Below are 19,536 nucleotides of genomic sequence, written 5' to 3'. Positions count from 1 at the left end.
AAGACAAAAACAACTTCAGCTGGCAAATTAAAGAGCGACGTCACCCAGAACTTGTCCTAAAGTGTTAGGTGCACTCATTTCTCCGCCTTCTGGTCGGATGCTTGTCAGGGTTGATGTTAGGTCTCAGAGTTTATAATTAGAGAGGTACTCAAGGCCTCATAACTATCCTAAAGTTTACAACAGCCTGTGTGTCTTTGAAATAATCTACTTCACACCCTGGCTATGCCTCAGTTTGCCATAGAGTAGATTATTATTACAGATAGTTCACTAACTGGACAGATAAGGAGAGCACAAGAGTTAAAAAACAAGTTTACATATGAGTCTTTTTAAACCTGGATTTGGTGGTTTAAAAGCTGGTATGAGTGGATCTGACACAGCAGCGCTGCTGGAGTTTTTAAACACACCTACACTGTGTGTGATTCATTGGTCCTCCTTGTAGATGTAAAATCAGGACGCTGCCCAATGAATGCTGCCCAGAGGTCACTCCCGGCTGGATGTTTTTGGTCGGTGGACTGTTCTCAGTCCAGACACTGAGGGGTTTAAAAACTCCAGCAGCACTGCTGTGTCTGATCCACTCTACACCAACACAACACACACTAACACACCACCACCACGTCAGTGTCGCTGCAGCGCTGAGAATGATCCACCACCACATCACACCTGCTCTGTGGGGGTCCTGAGTGCTGAGGAACAGGGGGAAGGGAGGCTAACCCATGCAGAGCCACACATGGACTACAGTCTGTAATAATAATAAAATGCGTCTGTGTGTTCAGTAGAGCTGAGAGAATGGACAGTGGCTGTCGATACAGGGTAGGTGTTCCTAATCCAGTGACCGTTCAGTGTACAATAAATTGGCCTTTGGGCTGGACGTTTTTTGCTGGTTTTTGCTTAATACAACCGAAAGAGCAGTGCAACAAAAGGCAGTGATTGCTCCTGCAGATTCCGATTGACCAACAGCTGCCACCACTGGGGAAAAGTCACGTCTTTTGGCACCGAGCACCCATGAGGACAGCGAGGGCCATTCATCAGAAACAGGCCCACTCTATTTGTCTGGGAGATTTTGCTAGCCATGAATCAGAGGCTTCTTACAAAGTGTCAAATTAGCACAAATAAATCAGCATGGCCCGGCCCGCTCTGGTTCGGCACAGAGCCGACTCTGTCCGGTGTTCCTCTGCAGACAGCTGCTTATGTTAGGATCGCTCCCTCGGACCGCCAGAGTCTGCATCTCATTACGGAGCAGGTTTAAAACAAAGGGGAATGTAAATGTGCCTCTTTCATCCATCTCTACAGCAACCAGCTTGGGACTGAAGGGACAGACAATGAGACTCTACTCTTTCAGTTCTTCTACCTAGAGACGCTGTTTATATCACAAAACTACAGGTTCACACCCTAGGACCGAAGGAATGACACTGTCTCCTCCCTCAGCATCCACAGCTGTGGTGCCCTTGATCAAAATACCTAACCCCCAACTGCTCCTCAAATGCTGGGGATGGCTGCCCGCTGCTCCAGGTGTGTGTGTGTGTGTGTGTGACTGTTTATACACTTGTATTGTGGGGACTCCAGCTCTCCGGCTGGTCTCCGCAATTTAATCATTACATTTAAAGGTGTAGACTTGTTTTAAGTTTGGGTTAAGGTTAGGATCTATGTAATGGCTAGAGTTAAGCTACTAAGCTTAACACAAAATGAATGGAAGACTATGTAATGTCCCCACAATTCACATATACAAGATTGTGTGCCATGGAGGGGTTAAATGGAGGCACGGTTTTGTTGTACACCGTTTTAAAACAATAACAGCAAATGTAACTTTTATTTTTAGTTTTGTGTCATCTGTCCTTTTCAGCCCCACCCCCTGGTTTTGCACATGTATTGATTTCATCCTACGCCAGCCACATTCCTGCTGTGGATCAATATGAGACGGAGGGTAGAAGATCAGTCAGAAGATAGCACGGGTGGTGGTTTTTGATGAAAGAGATTCAGGGCCGATAGTAATAAGCCTGTTAGGAGTTTTTGCGATGCTTTGCACGAGGTGCAGTGTCAGGACCTTCCTAAATCCACTGAGGAGGTGACGTAGGTGCATTAGCTCAAAAGGCGTTTTAAAAATTCCTGCTGATTCATATCTGATTTCATTGTCACATCAATCCTGTCAAAGTCTACACTGGGAATCCTCAGTCAACGCTACAGCCATAGCCTGGGAGCATTCAAACACTCGCACATTGTTCCCAACATTGTGAAAGGCCTGCAACGGAAGGAATGACCTCCTACTGAACACCACTGTGCTGAGGGGGGGTGGTCTGGAGACAAGCATGGGCTAATAGGTCTCAAATAAACAGCAGTGTGCAGGAGAAAGTCACCATCACATTTGTCATTCACAGTGCCTTTGAATCATTTCACACCGGACACTTTTTTTTGCACCTCAGCGTCACTGGGAGCAGACGCTACGTGACTGCAGTTCTCCCAAAACGACTCCCAGTCTGAGAGGCTGTTGTAAACAGGGTATGGTCCACTGACTCTTTTTTGTGGTAACAAACTGACAGGTGTGTAAATGACCACCGTTACCACAACCTGCAAATGCTCAAGATCAGAGGATCCCAGGCAATGTCTGCGGTTTCTTTGCTCAGCCTTGATCTGATAAATAAGCACAATCCGTTCACTATTTCTACCTGAATGACGTCATGTTCATGCCAGAGTTTTTGGCATCTGCCACCCGTGATTTCTGTCAAGGCTCTGAAGCTGCAGAACTGAGCAGCATGACTCGACCAGCACACTCCATCTGCAGTCGTTTTGCATTGCCGCGCATCCCGGCGGAGCTTGATTGACGTTCCAAGGTGCTTTTCGATGTGCTTTACGGTCTGCTGGAGCTGCAGCGGCATCGGCAGCAGCAGCCCTGCGCTTCTCCGGGGGAAGGTGTAAAAGGGGAGTGCCTCCTGCTCCCTCTCTCCCCAGCCCAACCTCCTCAGGAGCGCAGAGCAATGATGTAATGTTCCTGGCTGCCTCAGAATGAGCAACCCCCTCCTTCTCATTCGGCTTTCACTACCTTCCTCTCTATGCCTCTCTCTCTCTCTCTCTTTCTCTCTTTCTACCCCTCCCATCCCCTGCTGCTGCTGCTGCTGCCGCTGCTCGTATAGTGGCTGGCGTCTGTGAGCGCTGGGCTGTGCCGTGTTAGCCGCAGCCCCGGGCGTCTCTGGGGGATCCCTGCAGAGCTGGCTGTTCTTCTTCCTGACTTTCGTGACGGAGCAGGAGGGAGCACGCTGTCCGTCATCTGCTAAGGTAATTGCTCTCACGCAAGACAAAAGAATGTGTTGTGGATCACCAGAATGAGAGGCAGAAATGGACTGTGAATGGACTGTTTTGGGGGGAGGTAGAGGCAGGAGTTAGGGTCTTGGGGTCTTGGTGCAAGGCTGAAAAGAATAGGACTTGCCTGGGAAAATGACAAGGCGCTGTTGTCACCATAGCGGCAGGTGCCATGGCAATTGATTGAATTTGGGTTCCCTGTGGCTCCTGCTGTCCTCTGCTCTCTCTCTCTCTGGTTTGCTGCCTTCAGCAAGGTGTTGGTTACCATGGTTAGCGGGGGATGGATTCCTGTGCTGGCTCAGGGCTGCTTCAGCAAGTCTGCAAAGAAGATGCTCACAAGGAAGGTGATTCCCTGTTTGAATCTTCTTGCTATAAGACCCTCGACCCTTTCCTTTGAATGGATGAACTTGGAGGAAGGTTCTGTGCATTATTTTGTTCCCTATCCACCTTTCTGGTTTTGTATTTTGTGCTCATGATATGCTTTCAGCTGCTTGATGAGCGTGCAGATGTGTAGATTGATTTTCCCATTGAGGTTGGGGGTTGGCAGCTGATGTGTGTGTGTGTGTGTGTGTGTGTATGGCCAATGCTTTTCTGTAGGGACGTGCAAAATCCCTCATGCATGCTTCATCCTTCTCGGTGGTGGCCAGTATTTCAGCTTGGAAGCACTGGTCCATTTTTAACAGCTACATGCACTGTTTTAATTTGCAGTTCCTAATCGCTGACGCCACCACAGTCATCAGCAGATTCCCGCGGATTTCCACAGATGGGAAAGGCATCGCTCTAGTGCTGATCTTCTTTAACGTCTGTTATAATTTGTCTGTTGCAGTGTGAATATTTTATACGTCTGGCTTTGCTTTTTGCGCAGATGTGATCATCACTAATTTATCTTGAGGATATCCCTTTCATACCGAAGGGAGGGGGATGTGTGTGTGCACTGCAGCACTGTTTCAAAGTTAATCACCTCACGTGAAATAAAAAGTAATTACCCCACGTGGAGCTGTAACCAAGGATTCCCACCGTGTTTCTATTTTTTTTCTGGATTGTCCTTCTGTCATAGCTCGCTGAACTACAGCCTCATGTTTAAGAATAAGCCCAGACCATTCGTAGCGATGAAGGAAACTGGTGGCACTTTCAGCCTCATGCTCTTGAAGATCTTGGACCGTGGATTCAAAAGCATCCTGCTGTGATTGGTGGAGTGAGACCAGACGGTGTGGACCTGTCAGAGGTCAATTTATAGTGTCCCTGAGGGGCGGAGGTTATGTTTACTCTGCTTGGATGTCTGTGGCTGGCTCCTGCAATCGACATGCTTTATGTCTTTAGGTAGCACTGCTATAAGGTTACATTATGTTACTTCTCGATGGACTGACTCCGGAACAGTTCACCAGAGGAAAACAAACCCAGTCTGTCTTTACAAGATAAACTGAGCACGCTGTGACCTTCAGGAGCACAACCCAAAAGGCGAGATGTGAAATGGGCTGTGAAACAGCTGCATGCACGGAAAAGGCCAGAAAGCAGTTTTTAAGGTTTTCTGTTTTGGAGTTTTTTGGGTGTTTAATTATTATTTTTATTCTCTTTTTGTGAAACGCTGAAATGAAACACTTCTCAGTGCTGATAAAAACACTTCTGTGGATTTTTCATTTTTTGTTACAGTGATGACAGCATTTCCGGTACAAGTCTAAAGCAACTTTAGAATATATAAATAATCAGTTTATTCAATTTATTTACAAAATATTAACTTGCAATACAAAGGGTTTTTTTTTCCCGGACAAACAATAAATGTGCTACAAAACATAAAAAAAGTAGATATATAAATAAAATACATATTCATGTTTTCAACAAATATACACCATTCAGCCACAATATTAAAAACCACTGGCAGATGATGTGAGTTAACCATGGTATGTTTACAGTGTCACTGGTTGAGGTTGGGCAGTGTGTGTGTGTGTGTGTGTGTGTGTGTCTGTCTGTCTGTTCTGACAGAGTCAGCATTTACATTTCAGCAGTTTGTGGTCATCCTTCCTCTGACCGTTTTGGTCAGTACTGACCACTGCACACCAGGAGCACCCCACAAGACTGTCACAGTGTGGCCCTACCCCCGCCCTCAACAGGGGGCGCTGTTACCAGATATATAATGTTATTCACCATCAGTGTTTTTTTTTTCCTCTTGCAGCTGATTGCAATGTTTCACTCTAAAGCTTGATTTACTCCTCCCTTCTAACAGCAATAAAAACACATTCACAGAAAGCTCCTCCTCACAAATCTCAGAGACTACATTTCCCAGCATTCCTTTCTCTACCTTCACCTGCTGATGTTAGGATGTGCCTGTTAGCCCTGTCCAGCCTAGCAGTAGACAGCAGGTGCTGTTCGGCCTGTGGTGGTGTTGTTGAAGGACTTAAAATAGGGGCATTCAAGGCTGAGTCTTTTAATTAGAGTACAGTGAGAGGCCGAACTGTCCCCAGGGATCGTCCTACTACAGTAAGAGCCACTGTCCCTCAGACACACAGCAAGGTCAGGAGAAGACAGTACGCAACAGTGAAACCTCATCTTATTGCAGTCATTCATTGCACCTGAGAGTTGGTTTATTATAAGCTCTTTGTTTTTGCTCGGTTCCCTTGTTTCTCCACTTTGGTTTTCACTCATTTGTCTTATTTCTTTCTTCAACTCAGTTTTTTTTTTCTCATTTGTCTTATTTCCATGCTTTTGTTTTCTCTGTTTTACGTTTGTTCTCATATTTCTCTGCTCCTGCAGTTTACCTCACCTTTGCACACTTTAGATTTACAAATGAATTAAAACCCTGTGAAACACTGAGGATATATAAATGTATTTAAATAAAAAGAGAGAGAGAGAGAGAGAGAAAGAGAAAAAGAGAGAGAGAGAGACAGACAGAGAGAAAGAAAGAGACAGAGAGGAGAGAGAGACAGAGAGAGAGAGAGAGAGAGAGAGAGAGAGAGAGAGAGAGAGTTTTGTTGTATTTTCCTCAAATTCATTTGTGGCTAATGTGACTCACTAGTTCAGTCTTTACTGTAACACCATGTCACCCAGCAGCGCGGGGGTGAAGTCCAGCCTCTGCTTCTTCCCAAAACACACACCACTGCTGTGAAGGCAGTGTGACTGGACAGCTCCACACGCTTGGAGGAGAACATGAAGCAGTTTCGTTGCATCAGCTTTCAGACGCATGCAGAGATCACTGTCTTTAGTCCTCAAAATGTATGAAAACAAATACACATTCCCATGAACACCACAGAAATACTCTAAAATGTCCACATATTTATGGCCACTTGAGTTAAGTCTGTTACTTTAACATGCTCCTAATGTCAACACAGAAGTTCAGAAGTGCATGCTCCACAATCTCCATAGTAAAGCAGCAATCTGAGAAGCTCTGGAGCAGCTGCACATGAGCCTATGATCCCCATGATCAGTGCCAAGCCTCACCCAGAGGGTTATAAATCTACTATCTTATGTAGTGCCTGGGTATCATTCAGTGTCTTTTCTATGACTTGGAGTGATATTTGTGATTCAGAACTCACAATCGATGATGTTTATGCGGCTGAAAGCCATCTAATCCTCACACCAATGTTCCAAAACCTGTTGTAAATCCCTCCTGGAAGAGTAGAGGATGTAACTGCAGCAATGAGGGAACACACTACCCATTAATACCCTTCAGTTCAGGAGAAATGTAGGACGAGCAGGTTCTGACCTGACCCTTCTGCTCTAGATAAGCAAGGCCTTCAGGAACCGCAGAAGAACTGCTGATGTGAGCACAGGGGATGTTCTTCTTTTATTGCTGTTTGTTTCTTCTGCAAAAAAAGATCAAGTCCTGAGCATGAAAGGACTGAGGGATTTCCCCTGTTGCGAATGTGTTCCACTCAGATATGCGGAGTAATGAGGAGAGCTAGGAAAGCACTTCCAAACCTCCCATTTTTCCAGACACTGATCTGCGTTTCTGGCATTGCTTCTCGTGTGATTCCGTTATTGTGCTGGGTTCGTAGAAGGCAGAGTGTGGTAAGAGAGCGGGACTCAGAGATGAGTCTCAGGAGCCGTATCGGGAGGGGATTAGCTGTACTTCGGGAGCTGGAATATTGTAAATATTAACAGAGCACCTCAGTGATTTTAATCCCGATTGAATCTGTGTTTATCCCTGTTCAGACAGGTTGAGTTTTACATGTGGAGAAAGGGAATGAAATTTACAATTACATGTTTTTATTTTAAATTACTGCTTCATAATCATTGCGATGCTCCACTGATCTACAGCTGTAATCGGGAGAACAGACCCTCTGTCAATACTACTTCAGGCTCAGCGCTACAGAAACAGCACTATGTAACTTTTGGATGAGGATAGGAAATATTCAAAAACATCTCTGTGTCACTGTCTGTCCATTTCCACCAAAATACGTTCCAGTTTATAAGAACCTTGGTGCATTTCAGCGAACCAGCCACATTTTTGTGGAACCCAGGATACGTCACAGAACACATCATCAGCAGGGGGCGCTGCACAGTGGCAGTCAGCAGAAGTGAGTAGATTTCTCCTTGCTCCTGTAACTAGACACACCCACAGATGAAGTCACGGTTCGTGTTGAAAAACGTACTATTCTTCAGTTCCCACTGCGAACAAACTTTACGGGCTCCAGAACCTATTTTTGTTGGAGGAAATATGGCGAACGGTTCAAAATTAGGTTCAAAATCCAAAACAGAGCCAGTGCTTTGAGGGTCAATGAAAGTGATGTAGAAGTGGTCATCAATGGCTATCTTTCATTCATTCGTTTATTATCCCAACTTCTGAAGTAGAAATAACCCCAGGAGGGTCTGCTAGGAAATTGTTGTATGTTTCAAGCAACATTAAAAACTGTTCTAGATTAACTGCGATTAAAATTTTACGGCTCGGTCCACAGCCGGTTCTGGACTATTCTGGGCTGAGCTGAAATAAAACAGATGCTCCTTTTACAAGCTCAGCAGCGCTGAAGGGAAAAACAGCAATGCCTGACTGCACTTTTTATCCAGGAGATGTCCCAGTAATTAAAGCCTCCTTTCAGTGGGGGAGGGATGGATATATATATATATATATATGAATGTGTGTGTGTGTGTGTGTGTTTCCTGAGAGGCGTTTCCTCAGACAGGAGCTGAAACGCAGGAGAAAGGAAGCGGTAAGTCATTGTAGTTTCATTAGTCGGAGTTAATTAGGGTTTTATTGGATGGCCCCTTGAGGCCTGCCTTCAGTGAGCGAATGAGAGACTTCCGTTTGCTACCAGCTGCTTGCTATTGACATTTGCCTTTTTTTTATAAAAACAGTGAAGAATAAGGTGCCTGTGGCAGGATTTGTTTAAGTGATCAGCAGAAAACTCATCACACAGCAGAGAACCTCGCAGTGATTCGATGATAAATACTCTCGGATTATTAAGTCTTCAGACGTATTCTTCCACACCTCCAAAGATCAGTCTTAAAAGTTGGTTGTGTTTTCTGTTTCTCACAATCCAGATGGAGTGGGAGGTTGTAGGAAGATCAGTGCGGCATCTGCCATAATGCAGACTGTGTACGGGTCCGTTGTGGTAACGAAGAGCTGTCAAAGCTCTTGGTTTACCATTCAATCTACGTCCCAACCCTAAACACTTATCCCACTGCGAGAGATAGTCCTGTCTTCCTAGACGCCTCTCTGTTGAAGATTTTTAGCCATGTTCCATGGAGGGCAGAGCCCAGGGAAGACCCTGAACATGCTGGAGAGAATAAAAATCTTTACTGGCCTGGGAACACCTCACTATCTACCAAGAACTGGAAGAGGTGGCTAAGGAGAGGGAGGTCTGAGCTTCTTTGCTCGAACTCTGTGACCCAGAGCCAGATAAGTGGCAGATAATGCATGGATTGATGGATGGATCCAGATAATCCCAAACACGTTCTGTCATGTCAAGGTCTGGATTGGCCACTTCATTGTCACCTCAACCTCAGGGACCTCAAGGAACTTGAAAAGGTCCAAAGCGAGACAACCCAAGGTTTGGTTCTTGGCAGAGCATCAGTTCTTAAAGTCAAACCAACCCAAAACATTTTCCAACATTGGTGAGTTAGAAGTAGTCCCTCCAGGTTGGTTGTTCAGGTTCCACAGGGTGTGAGGCAATCCCTCACTTAAGGGCAAGGTCACCCTTATCCTTCAGGTTGGAGTTCAGTAATCATCAGTGCCCTTGGGTCTGTATCTGTGGAAGCTCAAGCAAACCACTGGTCCATCCATCATGACGTTGAGAACATCAGCAGATTTTTTGTGTCACAGCTTGATATCCCTGCATAGTTCTTTAAATGTATGTATTTATTTAAAGCTGGGAAATATATAAGATATTTAAATTGTCTTCTTTTCTGCTGTGTAGACAAAGAGCCCAAGGGGGTTGATGATTGAGTGACAGCCTCTGCATCAGTCAACACCTAGTTACCCACCGTTAGCCAGTAGAGCAACAGGCTGGATGTCACATCACATTAAAGTGGCATTAATTATGACCTGAAGAGGGCGATAAAACTGCCAAGATGTGCCTGCAATAACTAGCTCATCTGTACTGTGTGATTAGGCACTTTCTGATTGTAATATAAAGGCAAGGGCTGGGCTTCTTGGTCAAATTCGATGACCTTTTTCACTTTAAATGCAATTGTAACCACCATAACCACAGAAATGGAAAATATTAATACTAAGATGCTAAATATGATGTTAGCTCTAGATCTTGAGCCACATATTCAACACTAAATTTGTTGTACAATCGCAGAAGAGCAATTTAAAAAAGCTAATAACGAAACAAAAGAGCAGCCAGCCACACTCTGAAGTTCTGCAGCGTTGGTAATGGGGTAAACTCTGGTTGACTGATCTTTACTGAAATTTAGTGACCTGCTACAACACCTGTTGCCCTGCAGAAACCAAAAGAGCACCACCAGGTTAAAGGGTTCTGGCTCACTGATACACTGCAGGTAAAGTGTGGTAGTGTTGTTGACTTCACAATTTATGAATATGCAATAAAACCGTATTAAGCTATAGAGTCAATCAGCATCATACGTTACGTCTAAGATAATGCCAACTACAGTGGTTAGGAGGCAGTACACATTGCATAAAAATATGTAATTGTATACTATCTACTAGAGTTCTTCTGGAGTTTGTCCACTATGATTCCTCCTCTATGAAGATTTTATACCAGACATTGGAAGATTTCTGTGAGTATTTGTTGGCATTCCTACCATACAGATCACTTTCAATTCATAAAAACAATTATTTAATTTCTGATCATACAAAAGTGAGATACTGAGTCCCACAAGGCTCAATTTTAGGACCATTATTATTCACATTACACATGCTGCCACTAGGCAAAGTTATTAGTAAACATGGCCTGTTTGCCAGGGACCTTTTTCCTTGCCACAGTCACCTGTGGGCGGCACAGTGGTACCACAGCTAGTGTCTCTGTCACACAGTTCCAGGGTCTGTGAGGAGTTTGGTGTGTTCTCCCCGTGTGTTGGGTGTGTGTTGCTCTGTGAAGGACTGGCGCTCCCTCTAGGGGGTGCGTCCACCTTGTGCCCAGTGATTCCAAAAAGGCTCTGGACCCACCGTGACCCTGAACTGGATAAGGGTTACAGACAATGAATGAACAAATGACTGATGATGTTGGAGGATAAGTTCTGGATCACCAACACCACTCTAACTCATCCTCAGAGTTTATTATGAAGCTTGACCATGCCAGAGTACACAGTTTAACTGTTGCAAAGCTCAACACTAGGGGGGTTTTACACCCCTCTAACCCATGTTTAATATTGGGTGACCTTATATTTTCATGTGTGGAAAAGAAATAAACAAAGGTCTAATGTGATCAGCGCTGTACATTTGGTCATAAGTGCAGATCAGCATAAGTTCATCACGCATCATGTAGGTGATTGTGATACATGAAAGACTGAACCTGACACCAGTACTGACTGATTCATTATTTTTACCCTGTGTGTCAGCTGTGTGTGTGTGTGTGTGTGTGTGTGGTGGGCAGATGACAAATGATCCACCACATGCCGTCAGGGAGATTGCAGTAGCCCAGACATGAAAGAGAACTGCAGTCCCTTCGATATGGACATGGGGAACCACCTGAGGAGGAGGCCAGCCTCCCTCCTACACTGTGGGGTCTGCAGTCTGCTAAACTCCACAGGCTACATCAGTTGGCTTGCATAGTGGGTAGTGCCAACATTTTGTCTGTGGATGCAAAGCAATGAATGCAGAATGTCAGTGTTATTTATATATATTTGTGGCTGTGTCCAGTGAACTATATATGAATTACAGGCCCTGGTATCTGGCAGATCAGGCCTAAATGTTAGAGATGTGGGCTTGAGAAATGGGAGCAGGGGAAGTGAAGGATTAGCACTTTCTGCTCACTTAGCATCCATGGCTGAAGTGCCCCAACTGCTGCCCAGGAACCAAGGTGGGTGCCCGCTGCCCTAGGTGTCTGTGTACATGACCCTAGTTCAATAATGTTATCAGCAGGATTTATACATTGTATCCCATGGAAGATGAAGAATTCTGCATTGATCTGTAGATGTAGATGTAGATCGTAGATGTGATTTCTGAGTTGTTTGCATGGACAGCTCTAGTCAGAAAACAGTGTTCACGATCATTAAGCTGCTGTGGACAGCCACTGTGTTACCACTGTTGGTGCTAATGCCTTCTATTGCCACTTTCACATGTGCATTCCTGGGTTTTTCCCTGAGGAGCTGTGTTTGTGAACATGGCCACCCACAACATTCATCCCGGATCTTACCTGAATTATTACCTCCTCACGCTCTGGTAAAGAATCTGGGTGAAGGCAGAGTCAGTGCATGTGTGAATGGTGCGGGGAATGTTCCAGAGTCTCTCCTGTATGCACTGCACAGGCACCACCCCCCATGCCTAAAGCAAATGTTCAATTTCCAGATGAGAGAGTGCATCTCATGTAGAAAATCTCCCGCTGTGTGCTGTATGTGTTAATGACTGCTCCGAGACATTTCCAGACCGGACACTCTGGAGTTTCTCTAGAGATTCTCCAGTGTTCATGTGTGAAAGAGGCATATGAGGTATCTCTGTTTTCCAGCTGACACTATGGGATTGAAGAGTGTTAAACACCTGCACAAATTCAGAAATAGATTATCCCATCCATCTGGCACCACTATCATGCCTCGTTCAGACTCTGATAATTCACGTCACCTTGCCATGTTCACGTTTATACAGGTGTGTGCATTCTCAAGTCATCCACTGTGTTAAACACTATTTCACAATCAGTTTACCCACTGCTGTCCCATGATTTTTGGCATGTCAGTGTATATTTATCTGTATTCAATACACCAGTAATCGATGAGGCAGATATTACTGATCACTTTATTTAAATATTGCTGTAAATTGTGCTCAGTGTCGATGGAAACATGCCAGAATTAAAGCAGACTTGCTACAGTTTGAGTTTGAGGTTTAGGTTTAGGTTTCTGTTGGAGTTCAGTGAGCTCCTACTGTACGGTGTGTTCCAGAAGCTCGACCTTCGCCTGTAGAAGCAGGATCTGGAGGTTTATCGCTGCGTCTGATTGAGTTGACTTTGAGCTGTGAATGAATCAGCATTTTCTGCTGCAGACAAACAGGACTCGCTAATGAATCGCAACCGCACATCACTGAGTCTTTCCACAACTAATTGCCCTTCCAGAGTTTCACAGACCTGAGATGAATTTCAACAATGTGCTCTCTCTCTCTCTCTCTCTCTCTCTCTCTCTCTCTCTCTCTCTCTCTCTCTCTCCCCCTCTTTCTCTCTCTCATTTGCTCAAAGTAGAAACATCTCTCTCCTCTTTGAAAAGCAAATGCTCGCTCTCCAGCCAAGAAGAAAGGAAACTTGGTGACAGAACTATTTAATGCTGTGGTCAAGAGACGCAAGAACAACTTGTGGCTGGACCATAGTGTATTGTAATGATGAGGAAATGTATTGATGTGGTCTAACAGGACAGGCTCAGTGGGTATCTGCTGATCTGCTCATATGCACTAACACTTAGCATTTTGCAGTCAAACACACTGCATGTTTTCTCCTTAAAGATGCAGTGCGTGTGGTGTGTTTGTTGAAACTGAATGATGTTGTGTAACTTGTGAGTCCAAAGAAAAAACGCTTCTACAACACAGCAGTCTTCTAGTCACTACACACACACACACACACACACTGGTCACCTGAGTGTCATTAGTGAAGGGCATGGCTTACAGATCTGTCTGTAATGGAAGGAATGGAATAGTGAATGGATGGAGATACATTACCGAGTATAGTACAGTTTCTGAGTAGCAATGGCAGACGCTCTATTCTCCCTATTACAGCACATTGGAGTCTCACAATGATTTTATGCTGTAATTTAAAGCTACAACCCCTACCTATTGTTGCTTTAATGTTAGCCTTGTAGTGTACTGTGATGTTCCCTTGTGAACGCTTTAGCTGTAACGCTAATGTTGTTCGACAAATACGGCTCGCCGGCCCCAGTCCAGGGTGTAATCTATGTTTCTACAGACACACTGTGTCTTTTTGTTTTATTCATGTTGACAAGGGGAGGTAGAGGTATAATTCTTCAAGGACAAGGCAGGAAGGTGCCCTTATGTAGTTTATTAATTGGGAGAATATTTATGCAAATGATGAGAGAACATCATCTGCATGAATATGACTTTGGAAGAGCTGCTAACGCTGTGAGTTGTGGCAGGTAGTAGGTGTAGGCGTCGAATGATGGCGAGGCCCGGAGATGAGTGGCTTAGATTAAAGCGACACTCAGGAGAAGACTCTCCACTCTCCAATCAGACACTGTATAATCCTCTCCCCTGGATGTGTGCCCATCAAAGAGCCACAGAAACGGAGTAATGCAACTGTTTACGGCAGTGACTTGGTCTATTTACATGTAGCACTCTCTCACCTACATCCCCTGGAACAATCACACCACAAGACTGTTCTACAAACATGGGAAGGCTTTACGTGATGTTGAAACATTTCTGTGAGTATTTGACTGCACTCAGCCCTGAGAAGAATAGCATTTGTGAGGTCAGGTGCTGATGGTGGATCACAAACAGCACACGCTCCATCACTCCACAGGGTATAGCTTCACTGTTCCATAGCCTTTCACAGGTCAGAGGGGTTCACACCGCTCTTAGCATTGAGCATGGTGACTTTAAACTCATGTGCAGCTGCTCTAGAGTGTGGTGTTTGTGTTTAAACTCTACTGTGATCTATGAAACATAACGTATCTTATTGATATCACTGTTAATGGACAGTAGACACAGTCTCGGTTTGGATTCACATGGTAGCAGCTGTGGAGTGGCAGTGTTTTTCACAGGTGTGTGTGTGTGTGTGTGTGTGAATGGGAGGTCAGTGATTCTGAATGTACTGACTCGTTTTTACTTGTTGCCTGTCGGACTGATTCCCTCTGAGAGTTTCAGGTTGCCATTGTCTTTCTTTGTCCAGACCATTGTGTTGAGTTTGAGACAAAGTGAAAGGACCTTGTCTCTTAATTAGAGGCTGAGAAAAGCCCACCACTGTGAATAATCTGAGCAACTCTAATCCACGTTTCAATTTAGGGGATTACACGCCCCCAAGAGTGCAATTAAGAGAGAGAGAGAGAGAGAGAGAGAGAGAGAGAGACTTTACAGCCAATGCTTCCCTTGGCCGTGCACTTGTGGGGCCCTAGGAGTTTATCCCCATTCAACATGACAGATTCACTGAGGGGGGACAGGGGGTGGGAGGAGGTGCTAGGGAAAAATCTGTCTGTTAAATGTTCATGCCAAATCAGTCCACGTCCAAAAGAGAGCGTTCCAAGGAGTTAAAAGAGAGAAGTCAGTAGCTGGTGGGAGTGAAGGGCCGGGGTCCTGTCCCATTGTGTCCTAATTGAGAGGAATCTCTGGAGGTCGGAGCCCAGCGTGTCCCGAGGGGGGTGCAGCTCTGCAGTGTGTGGACGGCCGAGCGTTGAGGTTTGTAATGAGACGAGCCAGCTCCCCGTTCGCCCATTGTGCAGCTTAACAACACGAGACACACACCAGAGGACGGCTGTCTGCTGTTTGCGCGATCGGCTAATGGGTGATATAAACAGCCTCGTCCCCTCCCTGCTGTCAGTTTGAAAACAGCGCTGATAATTGATTGGTGTAAATGTGACTGAGGCATTTAGCGAAATGGAATCTTTGCTTTCTGTGGGAATAATAACAATAACAATAATAATAATAATAATAATGTGTTATTTATTGGTGAAATTCATTACACTGATAGTGTATCTGTAGTAAAACACAGACCAATCACATTAGAGGAAGAAGAAGAAGAAGAAGAAGAACAAGAAGAAGAAGAAGAAGGAACACCTTTATTGATCCCCTTCAGGAAAATTACTTCTCTGCATTTGACCCATCTGTGCTAGTCAACACACACACACACTAGTGGCAGTGATCACACACACAACTGGAGCAGGGGGCTGTGACCACCTCAGCACCCGGGGGCAGTTTGGGGGTTCAGCACCTTGCGCCACAGCTGCCCCCTACATTCATTCAATCATTCATTATATAATGAACTGCATCATGGGACACAGCTTGGGAGTAAAGTGAGGACTGGACGTCTGAAAACGATATTCAACATTTTTGACACAGATCTAACTCCATAACATAGACATTTCTGATCCAGTTCTCTCTGAATCCTCCATCAATGTGAACACACTCATAATATACATCTTCTCTGGGAAAGAAACACAGCACAACACATCTTACAGGTTTCCGTCAATTACACATTTCCACCAGAGAGGCCGCCAGTGCCCCACACTCTACGTACACTCATACACGGCTACAGTCCAGAGACTCTTTTTGTAGCTGTTTCTTTAACACTGACCTGTGTAAATGACCTTGATTCTGATTGGCTGTGCAAAATAAGACCATTCATAAAGCAGTTGGACCTGGCTGTTTTCCATCAAATCGATACAGAAATGTTCTGCTATCTACTCTGAAATCCTGGATGTGTGTGATAGTGTGTTCTCTCTCTCTCGTTCCCTCTCTCTCTCTCTCTCTCTCTCTCTCTCTCTCTCACTCTCTCTCTCTCTCTCTCGTTCTCTCTCTCTCTCTCTCTCTCTCTCTCTCTCTCTCTCTTTCTCTTTCTCACACTCTCTCTCTCTCTCATTCTCTCTCTCTCTCGTTCTCTCTCTCTCTCTCTCTCTCTCTCTCTCACACACACTCTCTCATTCTCTGCATTCTCTGTCTCTCTCTCACTCTCTCTCTCTCTCTTTTTCTCACACTCTCTCTCTCTCTCTCATTCTCTCTCTCTCTCTCTCTCTCTCACACACACACACACACACACACACACTCTCATTCTCTGCATTCTCTGTCTCTCTCTCACTCTGTCTCTCTCTCTCTCTCTCTCTCTCTCTCTCTCACACACACTCTCTCATTCTCTGCATTCTCTGTCTCTCTCTCACTCACTCTCTCTCTCTCTCTCACTCTCTCTCTCTCGTTCTCTCTCTCTCTCTCTTTCTTTTTCTCACACTCTCTCTCTCTCTCATTCTCTCTCTCTCTCTCTCTCTCTCGTTCTCTCTCTCTCTCTCTCTCTCTCTCTCTCTCTCTCTCTCATACACACACACACTCTCTCATTCTCTGCATTCTCTGTCTCTCTCTCACTCACTCTCTCTCTCTCTCTCTCTCTCACTCTCTCTCGTTCTCTCGCTCTCGCTCTCTCTCTCTCTTTCTCAATTCAATTCAATTCAATTCAAGGTGCTTTATTGACATGACAAATTAGTTACATTTGTATTGTCAAAGCCTGGGTTACAATTTAAAATTTAAGAAGAACATAAACATTGAATTAAACAATAAAATATTGAATTAAATAAATACAGGGGGTAACTTTTTAGAACTTGGAAACACCCGGCAACATTCACCACAGCGACCGGAACTGGGGGAAAGGTTATATATGGTGTGTGTGTGTGTGTGTGTGTGTGTGTGTGTGTGTTTGAGTGTTTGACAGGGTCACTCACTGTCCCTTTTGCGATGGCAGGCGAGGACATATCGGGCTGCGAGAGTGCAGCTCTCTCTCTGTTCTCCCAGCAGATACGGGAGTCTGTCTGTGTGGGTCAGGGCTGTGAAGGACGGGTGTATTTCACTAAATTTAATGTAGAACTCTTTGCGGAGCTCAGTGTACTTTGGGCATTCTGTGAGGAAGTGCAGCTCTGTCTCGGGTCGACTGAAGCCGCACTGCTGGCAGAGTCTCTGCTCCTGAGGCAGCCAGGTCTGTCTGTGTCTGCCCGTCTCTATGGCCAGACCGTGCTGACTGAGTCTGTACCTGGTCAGGGTGGTTCTCAGGTCTCGGTCAGTCACTGTGCTGAGGTACTGTGCCACAGTGTACTGCCGCTTTAGGGCCAGATAACATTTCATTTTACTCTGTGATTTAGTTTGAGTTTCCCAATAGTGTCTGTAGTGTTGTTTTATTCGTGCAGTAATTTGGTCGGGTCTGATTGGATCTGCTGAGTTCTGGTCCTGAGCTGATTGAGGGTTAGTGTGTGTTAGTGGGGGTGTGTTAGTGTGTGGTAGGGAGGGTGGTGAACTGTAGCTCAGGACCAGCTGAGAGAGGGGACTGTGTTCTTTGCTCAACTCTTGGTGCTGCAGGGCTTTGTAACGGTACGAGTGGGGGTCGCTGTGTTTAAGGTGTGTCCAGAATTTGATCGCCCTTGTTTGTATCTTTATAATTAATGGATATTGGCCTAATTCTGCCCTGCATGCGTTGTTCGTGGTGCTCCTGTGCACCTTTAGAATACTTTTACAGAACTCTGCATGCAGGGTCTCAATCGGATGTTTGTCCCATTTGTTAAAGTCTTGGTTTATGAGCGGACCCCACACTTCACTGCCATAAAGAGCGATGGGTTCAATTACAGATTCAAACAGCTTTAGCCAGATTCTGATTGGGATTTCTGCAGGAATGTGTTGTTTATATAAATGTTAAATAGTGTTGGGCTTAAGCAGCAGCCCTGTCTCACTCCGCGCTCCTGAGAGAAGGAGTTTGTTTGTTTGTGGCCAATTTTTATACCGCATTTGTTTGATGTATACATTGATTTAATCAGATCATAGGCTTTACCCCCTACACCACTTTTTAAAAGTTTATAAAATAATCCTTGGTGCCAAATGGAATCAAATGCCTTTTTAAAGTCAATGAAACATGCGAATATTTTGGATTTATTTTGGACAATATATTTATCAATCAGGGCGTGTAGAGTGTAAATGTGATCAGACGTGCGGTGATTTGGTAAAAATCCAATCTGACTCTTACTCAAGACACTGTGCTTCATAAGGAAGTGTAATAATCTGGAGTTTAAAACACTACACAGTAACTTCCCCAGGTTACTGTTCACACAGATGCCTCTGTAGTTATTGGGGTCGAATTTATCTCCAGATTTAAAGATGGGTGTTATCAGTCCACGGTTCCAGATCTCAGGGAAGTGACCTACACTCAGAACCAGGTTAAACAGCTTTAAAGTGGCCAATTGGAATTTTGAACTGGTGCATTTTAGCATCTCGTTTAAGATGCCGTCAGGTCCAGATGCTTTGTTTGGTTTTAGTTTTTTAATTTTCTCTTTAAGCTCCTGCTCAGTGATCATGAAGTCCAGTGGGTTCTGGTTTTCTTTTATCACTATTTCTAATTGTTCAAGTTTTGTGTTTATTGTGTTTTGTTCAGAATTTGGATCTAATTCTACTTTTTTGAAGAGTGTTTGGAAGTGGTTGGTCCATGTCTCTCCGTTTTGAATCGCCAATTCTTCATAGTCTTTCTTTTTTAGGTTCTTCCAATTTGTCCAGAACTGGTTTGTTCTGATGGACTCCTCGATTAGTGCCAGGTGCTTTGTGGCGTACTGAGCTTTTTTGGTTCTGAGTGTACGTTTATACGTCTTTAGTGTCTCACAGTAAAGAAGGCGTATGTGGGTGTTGTTTGGATCTCTGTGTTTCTGATTTGATAAATGTCTAAGTTTTTTACGCAAATTTTGACATTCTTGGTCGAACCAGTCATTTTCTTTTTTGAAGTTAGGTTTTGATGTGCTTTTCAGTTTCAGTTTTGCCTTTTCAGCTGCTTTGTGAAAAATCCAATTAAAGTTTCTAACGGCCAGATTGACGCCTTCGTTACTGTGAGTGTAGGTGGCGTCCAGAAAGTTGTCTAAAAGTGTTTGAATTTCCTGGTGCCCGATTGCTTTCTGGAACTCTTGGGTGCTGTTTGGGGCCCATCTGTAAGGTCTCCGGATGGTGTACAGCTCACTGGGCCGTGCGTGTGTGGTGCT

The 19,536-nt window shown here is 44.7% G+C and overlaps 1 protein-coding gene and 1 pseudogene across 2 annotated transcripts in view; one reads left to right on the top strand and one right to left on the bottom strand.

The window, feature by feature from the left end:
- LOC136709972 (cytosolic phospholipase A2 gamma-like) overlaps window positions 1-3,559 on the bottom strand; it is a 60,791-nt pseudogene extending 57,232 nt beyond the window's left edge.
- sema4ba (sema domain, immunoglobulin domain (Ig), transmembrane domain (TM) and short cytoplasmic domain, (semaphorin) 4Ba) overlaps window positions 3,131-19,536 on the top strand; it is a 117,671-nt gene continuing 101,265 nt past the window's right edge. Inside the window, exon 1 of one of the 2 annotated variants that reach the window (XM_066684256.1) lies at window positions 3,131-3,267. The gene's annotated coding sequence lies outside the window, so the exon portion shown is untranslated. The remainder of the gene's footprint in view (window positions 3,268-19,536) is intronic. The other variant, XM_066684255.1, reaches the window with a different exon arrangement.

This window comes from Hoplias malabaricus, chromosome 11 (assembly GCF_029633855.1).
Source record: "Hoplias malabaricus isolate fHopMal1 chromosome 11, fHopMal1.hap1, whole genome shotgun sequence".
Lineage (NCBI taxonomy): Eukaryota > Metazoa > Chordata > Actinopteri > Characiformes > Erythrinidae > Hoplias > Hoplias malabaricus.
This window is presented reverse-complemented; position numbering and strand designations above follow the sequence as displayed.